This window comes from Hyla sarda, unplaced genomic scaffold (assembly GCF_029499605.1).
Source record: "Hyla sarda isolate aHylSar1 unplaced genomic scaffold, aHylSar1.hap1 scaffold_316, whole genome shotgun sequence".
Classification (NCBI taxonomy): Eukaryota; Metazoa; Chordata; class Amphibia; order Anura; family Hylidae; genus Hyla; species Hyla sarda.
The window spans coordinates 328989-338674 of NW_026609890.1; the positions used below are offsets into that span (position 1 = coordinate 328989).

The following is a 9686-nucleotide window of genomic DNA, read 5'->3' on the forward strand; positions in this document are numbered from 1 at the left end:
ACCAGCGGCACCACCATCGATTGTCAGGTCACCCGGATTCAGCAAATACCAGAGTCCAAAATGATGCAGGTTTATACTGTTAATTTTCAGTTTATCGTTACAGTTGGTGTTATTCCATGTCGGAAGGGACGCAGCTACAGCCAGTGGGGTAACTAGAGACAGGCAGGCAGCTATGTGCAACAAAGGTAGGCGTGTTGTTTTCATATGCAGATCTGAAATATTGTCTTATATGCAAGAGGAGGAGTGATGGGGGTTCAGGCAAAAGCCAGGCTATGGATTGCATTGCTAAATGCTCCATCAGAGTGCAATGGTCGCCTGTCCTTTTTTTAAGTGATGATGTGGGTTTAGCCTGTGCTGTATGTATGTATGGGTGGCTGACTGCCACCCACCCAGAGAGTGTATGGGAGGCTGGTTGGCTGCCAGCCTTCCTTCCATTCCTATGAGTAATGTGAGTGCTCATGAAGGGGACATGGTTGGGTCCACCCCTTTCCCGGTTATCCCCTCTAGGCCTTTTGGCTTAGATCAAGTGTAAAAAAAGAAAGGATCTTGCGACAGATCGCATCCTGAGGCACGTTTTTTTTTGTGTGAATACTTGCACTTGGGTGACTTGTGAGCACATACTGATACATACGTTCCCTATCTGGGGACCATAAATTAAATGGATTTTTGAGAAAGGGAGCTGATTTGGAAGCTTGCTTCTGTCGCCCTATGCATTGACCCGATGTGGCAGTATATTCGGGTAGTGAACAGTGCACCACCCCATTCCAGTGTTAAACAAGAAAGATTCTCATTTAATCCTCCGTGGGTGAGAATTTGAGTTTGAGAATTGGAGACCAAAATGATGAGTTGCACTGACTGGTTTATGAACGTCTATTCATTTAGCGTTTTAATGACCATGTTTGCACACTGATTGGTGTAAAAAAATAAAATAAAACTAAATAATAATAATCTAGCACACCTGTGCAGGTTTGACATGACATGACAGGTAGCTGTCTTGTGGGTGGTGCTGAATCCTGTTAAATGACGTGAGGGTCTCATGCCTATACACAAGGGTGTGTCATTGCTGTTGCTTGACCATGCATTGGTATCTGTGGTCAGTGAATGATAAAAACAAAATTTACCATCCATTGATGGATGGGAAATCCGCCATGAGGCATTTGTTTTTAGAAACTGCTGCTCACAACCAATGTTGCAATGGAGTGTCTCCATCTGCTGGTGGTATTGGAAAGGCATTAGTGCTATGACAGGGTCTGAAGAAGAAGAAGAAGAAGAAGACGGAAAAAAATATATATAAAAAGAAAAAGAGAGAGAGAGAGAGAGAGACTGACTTAGTGAGCGAGTGAGTGAGAGAGTGAGAGTGAGTGAGAGTGAATGAGTGAGTGAGTGATTGAGTGAGTGAGTGAGTGAGTGAGAACAAATGAGTTAAAGCAAGTGAGTGAGAGAGATCGAATGAATGAAAGTCTGAATGACAGAAAGAAAAAAGGATGAAGAAAGAAGCATGAAGAAAAAAAAATGTATATGGAGTTGCTGACATGAGTGCAATCTACAAAGCCGTTGAGGCTGATCCTCATGGGAGGATTATTGCACCAGGACCCTTAGCACTTTTAAAATGCCATTCAATGCCACGGGCTAGATGTAAACTGCAGATGACCATGTTGTGGTAGTTACCATGGATACCCAAGTGATGTGTGAGCTAACACATAGGCCCAACAGATTCCAAGAAGGCCAGAATCACCAGCGGCACCACCATCGATTGTCAGGTCACCCGGATTCAGCAAATACCAGAGTCCAAAATGATGCAGGTTTATACTGTTAATTTTCAGTTTATCGTTACAGTTGGTGTTATTCCATGTCGGAAGGGACGCAGCTACAGCCAGTGGGGTAACTAGAGACAGGCAGGCAGCTATGTGCAACAAAGGTAGGCGTGTTGTTTTCATATGCAGATCTGAAATATTGTCTTATATGCAAGAGGAGGAGTGATGGGGGTTCAGGCAAAAGCCAGGCTATGGATTGCATTGCTAAATGCTCCATCAGAGTGCAATGGTCGCCTGTCCTTTTTTTAAGTGATGATGTGGGTTTAGCCTGTGCTGTATGTATGTATGGGTGGCTGACTGCCACCCACCCAGAGAGTGTATGGGAGGCTGGTTGGCTGCCAGCCTTCCTTCCATTCCTATGAGTAATGTGAGTGCTCATGAAGGGGACATGGTTGGGTCCACCCCTTTCCCGGTTATCCCCTCTAGGCCTTTTGGCTTAGATCAAGTGTAAAAAAAGAAAGGATCTTGCGACAGATCGCATCCTGAGGCACGTTTTTTTTTGTGTGAATACTTGCACTTGGGTGACTTGTGAGCACATACTGATACATACGTTCCCTATCTGGGGACCATAAATTAAATGGATTTTTGAGAAAGGGAGCTGATTTGGAAGCTTGCTTCTGTCGCCCTATGCATTGACCCGATGTGGCAGTATATTCGGGTAGTGAACAGTGCACCACCCCATTCCAGTGTTAAACAAGAAAGATTCTCATTTAATCCTCCGTGGGTGAGAATTTGAGTTTGAGAATTGGAGACCAAAATGATGAGTTGCACTGACTGGTTTATGAACGTCTATTCATTTAGCGTTTTAATGACCATGTTTGCACACTGATTGGTGTAAAAAAATAAAATAAAACTAAATAATAATAATCTAGCACACCTGTGCAGGTTTGACATGACATGACAGGTAGCTGTCTTGTGGGTGGTGCTGAATCCTGTTAAATGACGTGAGGGTCTCATGCCTATACACAAGGGTGTGTCATTGCTGTTGCTTGACCATGCATTGGTATCTGTGGTCAGTGAATGATAAAAACAAAATTTACCATCCATTGATGGATGGGAAATCCGCCATGAGGCATTTGTTTTTAGAAACTGCTGCTCACAACCAATGTTGCAATGGAGTGTCTCCATCTGCTGGTGGTATTGGAAAGGCATTAGTGCTATGACAGGGTCTGAAGAAGAAGAAGAAGAAGACGGAAAAAAATATATATAAAAAGAAAAAGAGAGAGAGAGAGAGAGAGACTGACTTAGTGAGCGAGTGAGTGAGAGAGTGAGAGTGAGTGAGAGTGAATGAGTGAGTGAGTGATTGAGTGAGTGAGTGAGTGAGTGAGAACAAATGAGTTAAAGCAAGTGAGTGAGAGAGATCGAATGAATGAAAGTCTGAATGACAGAAAGAAAAAAGGATGAAGAAAGAAGCATGAAGAAAAAAAAATGTATATGGAGTTGCTGACATGAGTGCAATCTACAAAGCCGTTGAGGCTGATCCTCATGGGAGGATTATTGCACCAGGACCCTTAGCACTTTTAAAATGCCATTCAATGCCACGGGCTAGATGTAAACTGCAGATGACCATGTTGTGGTAGTTACCATGGATACCCAAGTGATGTGTGAGCTAACACATAGGCCCAACAGATTCCAAGAAGGCCAGAATCACCAGCGGCACCACCATCGATTGTCAGGTCACCCGGATTCAGCAAATACCAGAGTCCAAAATGATGCAGGTTTATACTGTTAATTTTCAGTTTATCGTTACAGTTGGTGTTATTCCATGTCGGAAGGGACGCAGCTACAGCCAGTGGGGTAACTAGAGACAGGCAGGCAGCTATGTGCAACAAAGGTAGGCGTGTTGTTTTCATATGCAGATCTGAAATATTGTCTTATATGCAAGAGGAGGAGTGATGGGGGTTCAGGCAAAAGCCAGGCTATGGATTGCATTGCTAAATGCTCCATCAGAGTGCAATGGTCGCCTGTCCTTTTTTTAAGTGATGATGTGGGTTTAGCCTGTGCTGTATGTATGTATGGGTGGCTGACTGCCACCCACCCAGAGAGTGTATGGGAGGCTGGTTGGCTGCCAGCCTTCCTTCCATTCCTATGAGTAATGTGAGTGCTCATGAAGGGGACATGGTTGGGTCCACCCCTTTCCCGGTTATCCCCTCTAGGCCTTTTGGCTTAGATCAAGTGTAAAAAAAGAAAGGATCTTGCGACAGATCGCATCCTGAGGCACGTTTTTTTTTGTGTGAATACTTGCACTTGGGTGACTTGTGAGCACATACTGATACATACGTTCCCTATCTGGGGACCATAAATTAAATGGATTTTTGAGAAAGGGAGCTGATTTGGAAGCTTGCTTCTGTCGCCCTATGCATTGACCCGATGTGGCAGTATATTCGGGTAGTGAACAGTGCACCACCCCATTCCAGTGTTAAACAAGAAAGATTCTCATTTAATCCTCCGTGGGTGAGAATTTGAGTTTGAGAATTGGAGACCAAAATGATGAGTTGCACTGACTGGTTTATGAACGTCTATTCATTTAGCGTTTTAATGACCATGTTTGCACACTGATTGGTGTAAAAAAATAAAATAAAACTAAATAATAATAATCTAGCACACCTGTGCAGGTTTGACATGACATGACAGGTAGCTGTCTTGTGGGTGGTGCTGAATCCTGTTAAATGACGTGAGGGTCTCATGCCTATACACAAGGGTGTGTCATTGCTGTTGCTTGACCATGCATTGGTATCTGTGGTCAGTGAATGATAAAAACAAAATTTACCATCCATTGATGGATGGGAAATCCGCCATGAGGCATTTGTTTTTAGAAACTGCTGCTCACAACCAATGTTGCAATGGAGTGTCTCCATCTGCTGGTGGTATTGGAAAGGCATTAGTGCTATGACAGGGTCTGAAGAAGAAGAAGAAGAAGAAGAAGAAGAAGACGGAAAAAAATATATATAAAAAGAAAAAGAGAGAGAGAGAGAGAGAGACTGACTTAGTGAGCGAGTGAGTGAGAGAGTGAGAGTGAGTGAGAGTGAATGAGTGAGTGAGTGATTGAGTGAGTGAGTGAGTGAGTGAGAACAAATGAGTTAAAGCAAGTGAGTGAGAGAGATCGAATGAATGAAAGTCTGAATGACAGAAAGAAAAAAGGATGAAGAAAGAAGCATGAAGAAAAAAAAATGTATATGGAGTTGCTGACATGAGTGCAATCTACAAAGCCGTTGAGGCTGATCCTCATGGGAGGATTATTGCACCAGGACCCTTAGCACTTTTAAAATGCCATTCAATGCCACGGGCTAGATGTAAACTGCAGATGACCATGTTGTGGTAGTTACCATGGATACCCAAGTGATGTGTGAGCTAACACATAGGCCCAACAGATTCCAAGAAGGCCAGAATCACCAGCGGCACCACCATCGATTGTCAGGTCACCCGGATTCAGCAAATACCAGAGTCCAAAATGATGCAGGTTTATACTGTTAATTTTCAGTTTATCGTTACAGTTGGTGTTATTCCATGTCGGAAGGGACGCAGCTACAGCCAGTGGGGTAACTAGAGACAGGCAGGCAGCTATGTGCAACAAAGGTAGGCGTGTTGTTTTCATATGCAGATCTGAAATATTGTCTTATATGCAAGAGGAGGAGTGATGGGGGTTCAGGCAAAAGCCAGGCTATGGATTGCATTGCTAAATGCTCCATCAGAGTGCAATGGTCGCCTGTCCTTTTTTTAAGTGATGATGTGGGTTTAGCCTGTGCTGTATGTATGTATGGGTGGCTGACTGCCACCCACCCAGAGAGTGTATGGGAGGCTGGTTGGCTGCCAGCCTTCCTTCCATTCCTATGAGTAATGTGAGTGCTCATGAAGGGGACATGGTTGGGTCCACCCCTTTCCCGGTTATCCCCTCTAGGCCTTTTGGCTTAGATCAAGTGTAAAAAAAGAAAGGATCTTGCGACAGATCGCATCCTGAGGCACGTTTTTTTTTGTGTGAATACTTGCACTTGGGTGACTTGTGAGCACATACTGATACATACGTTCCCTATCTGGGGACCATAAATTAAATGGATTTTTGAGAAAGGGAGCTGATTTGGAAGCTTGCTTCTGTCGCCCTATGCATTGACCCGATGTGGCAGTATATTCGGGTAGTGAACAGTGCACCACCCCATTCCAGTGTTAAACAAGAAAGATTCTCATTTAATCCTCCGTGGGTGAGAATTTGAGTTTGAGAATTGGAGACCAAAATGATGAGTTGCACTGACTGGTTTATGAACGTCTATTCATTTAGCGTTTTAATGACCATGTTTGCACACTGATTGGTGTAAAAAAATAAAATAAAACTAAATAATAATAATCTAGCACACCTGTGCAGGTTTGACATGACATGACAGGTAGCTGTCTTGTGGGTGGTGCTGAATCCTGTTAAATGACGTGAGGGTCTCATGCCTATACACAAGGGTGTGTCATTGCTGTTGCTTGACCATGCATTGGTATCTGTGGTCAGTGAATGATAAAAACAAAATTTACCATCCATTGATGGATGGGAAATCCGCCATGAGGCATTTGTTTTTAGAAACTGCTGCTCACAACCAATGTTGCAATGGAGTGTCTCCATCTGCTGGTGGTATTGGAAAGGCATTAGTGCTATGACAGGGTCTGAAGAAGAAGAAGAAGAAGAAGAAGAAGAAGAAGACGGAAAAAAATATATATAAAAAGAAAAAGAGAGAGAGAGAGAGAGACTGACTTAGTGAGCGAGTGAGTGAGAGAGTGAGAGTGAGTGAGAGTGAATGAGTGAGTGAGTGATTGAGTGAGTGAGTGAGTGAGAACAAATGAGTTAAAGCAAGTGAGTGAGAGAGATCGAATGAATGAAAGTCTGAATGACAGAAAGAAAAAAGGATGAAGAAAGAAGCATGAAGAAAAAAAAATGTATATGGAGTTGCTGACATGAGTGCAATCTACAAAGCCGTTGAGGCTGATCCTCATGGGAGGATTATTGCACCAGGACCCTTAGCACTTTTAAAATGCCATTCAATGCCACGGGCTAGATGTAAACTGCAGATGACCATGTTGTGGTAGTTACCATGGATACCCAAGTGATGTGTGAGCTAACACATAGGCCCAACAGATTCCAAGAAGGCCAGAATCACCAGCGGCACCACCATCGATTGTCAGGTCACCCGGATTCAGCAAATACCAGAGTCCAAAATGATGCAGGTTTATACTGTTAATTTTCAGTTTATCGTTACAGTTGGTGTTATTCCATGTCGGAAGGGACGCAGCTACAGCCAGTGGGGTAACTAGAGACAGGCAGGCAGCTATGTGCAACAAAGGTAGGCGTGTTGTTTTCATATGCAGATCTGAAATATTGTCTTATATGCAAGAGGAGGAGTGATGGGGGTTCAGGCAAAAGCCAGGCTATGGATTGCATTGCTAAATGCTCCATCAGAGTGCAATGGTCGCCTGTCCTTTTTTTAAGTGATGATGTGGGTTTAGCCTGTGCTGTATGTATGTATGGGTGGCTGACTGCCACCCACCCAGAGAGTGTATGGGAGGCTGGTTGGCTGCCAGCCTTCCTTCCATTCCTATGAGTAATGTGAGTGCTCATGAAGGGGACATGGTTGGGTCCACCCCTTTCCCGGTTATCCCCTCTAGGCCTTTTGGCTTAGATCAAGTGTAAAAAAAGAAAGGATCTTGCGACAGATCGCATCCTGAGGCACGTTTTTTTTTTGTGTGAATACTTGCACTTGGGTGACTTGTGAGCACATACTGATACATACGTTCCCTATCTGGGGACCATAAATTAAATGGATTTTTGAGAAAGGGAGCTGATTTGGAAGCTTGCTTCTGTCGCCCTATGCATTGACCCGATGTGGCAGTATATTCGGGTAGTGAACAGTGCACCACCCCATTCCAGTGTTAAACAAGAAAGATTCTCATTTAATCCTCCGTGGGTGAGAATTTGAGTTTGAGAATTGGAGACCAAAATGATGAGTTGCACTGACTGGTTTATGAACGTCTATTCATTTAGCGTTTTAATGACCATGTTTGCACACTGATTGGTGTAAAAAAATAAGATAAAACTAAATAATAATAATCTAGCACACCTGTGCAGGTTTGACATGACATGACAGGTAGCTGTCTTGTGGGTGGTGCTGAATCCTGTTAAATGACGTGAGGGTCTCATGCCTATACACAAGGGTGTGTCATTGCTGTTGCTTGACCATGCATTGGTATCTGTGGTCAGTGAATGATAAAAACAAAATTTACCATCCATTGATGGATGGGAAATCCGCCATGAGGCATTTGTTTTTAGAAACTGCTGCTCACAACCAATGTTGCAATGGAGTGTCTCCATCTGCTGGTGGTATTGGAAAGGCATTAGTGCTATGACAGGGTCTGAAGAAGAAGAAGAAGAAGAAGAAGAAGAAGACGGAAAAAAATATATATAAAAAGAAAAAGAGAGAGAGAGAGAGAGAGACTGACTTAGTGAGCGAGTGAGTGAGAGAGTGAGAGTGAGTGAGAGTGAATGAGTGAGTGAGTGATTGAGTGAGTGAGTGAGTGAGTGAGAACAAATGAGTTAAAGCAAGTGAGTGAGAGAGATCGAATGAATGAAAGTCTGAATGACAGAAAGAAAAAAGGATGAAGAAAGAAGCATGAAGAAAAAAAAATGTATATGGAGTTGCTGACATGAGTGCAATCTACAAAGCCGTTGAGGCTGATCCTCATGGGAGGATTATTGCACCAGGACCCTTAGCACTTTTAAAATGCCATTCAATGCCACGGGCTAGATGTAAACTGCAGATGACCATGTTGTGGTAGTTACCATGGATACCCAAGTGATGTGTGAGCTAACACATAGGCCCAACAGATTCCAAGAAGGCCAGAATCACCAGCGGCACCACCATCGATTGTCAGGTCACCCGGATTCAGCAAATACCAGAGTCCAAAATGATGCAGGTTTATACTGTTAATTTTCAGTTTATCGTTACAGTTGGTGTTATTCCATGTCGGAAGGGACGCAGCTACAGCCAGTGGGGTAACTAGAGACAGGCAGGCAGCTATGTGCAACAAAGGTAGGCGTGTTGTTTTCATATGCAGATCTGAAATATTGTCTTATATGCAAGAGGAGGAGTGATGGGGGTTCAGGCAAAAGCCAGGCTATGGATTGCATTGCTAAATGCTCCATCAGAGTGCAATGGTCGCCTGTCCTTTTTTTAAGTGATGATGTGGGTTTAGCCTGTGCTGTATGTATGTATGGGTGGCTGACTGCCACCCACCCAGAGAGTGTATGGGAGGCTGGTTGGCTGCCAGCCTTCCTTCCATTCCTATGAGTAATGTGAGTGCTCATGAAGGGGACATGGTTGGGTCCACCCCTTTCCCGGTTATCCCCTCTAGGCCTTTTGGCTTAGATCAAGTGTAAAAAAAGAAAGGATCTTGCGACAGATCGCATCCTGAGGCACGTTTTTTTTTGTGTGAATACTTGCACTTGGGTGACTTGTGAGCACATACTGATACATACGTTCCCTATCTGGGGACCATAAATTAAATGGATTTTTGAGAAAGGGAGCTGATTTGGAAGCTTGCTTCTGTCGCCCTATGCATTGACCCGATGTGGCAGTATATTCGGGTAGTGAACAGTGCACCACCCCATTCCAGTGTTAAACAAGAAAGATTCTCATTTAATCCTCCGTGGGTGAGAATTTGAGTTTGAGAATTGGAGACCAAAATGATGAGTTGCACTGACTGGTTTATGAACGTCTATTCATTTAGCGTTTTAATGACCATGTTTGCACACTGATTGGTGTAAAAAAATAAAATAAAACTAAATAATAATAATCTAGCACACCTGTGCAGGTTTGACATGACATGACAGGTAGCTGTCTTGTG

General features: G+C 43.6%; 6 pseudogenes; all 6 read left to right on the forward strand.

Annotated features, from left to right (window-relative positions):
* The first annotated feature begins 496 nt into the window (after positions 1-496).
* On the forward strand, positions 497-760 carry LOC130329275 (U2 spliceosomal RNA; annotated as a pseudogene).
* A 1469-nt stretch (positions 761-2229) lies between these two features.
* On the forward strand, positions 2230-2493 carry LOC130329276 (U2 spliceosomal RNA; annotated as a pseudogene).
* Positions 2494-3959: 1466 nt separating this feature from the next.
* LOC130329277 (U2 spliceosomal RNA) lies at positions 3960-4223 on the forward strand (annotated as a pseudogene).
* A 1478-nt stretch (positions 4224-5701) lies between these two features.
* LOC130329278 (U2 spliceosomal RNA) lies at positions 5702-5965 on the forward strand (annotated as a pseudogene).
* Positions 5966-7440: 1475 nt separating this feature from the next.
* LOC130329299 (U2 spliceosomal RNA) lies at positions 7441-7705 on the forward strand (annotated as a pseudogene).
* A 1478-nt stretch (positions 7706-9183) lies between these two features.
* Positions 9184-9447, forward strand: LOC130329279 (U2 spliceosomal RNA; annotated as a pseudogene).
* The last annotated feature ends 239 nt before the right edge of the window (positions 9448-9686 follow it).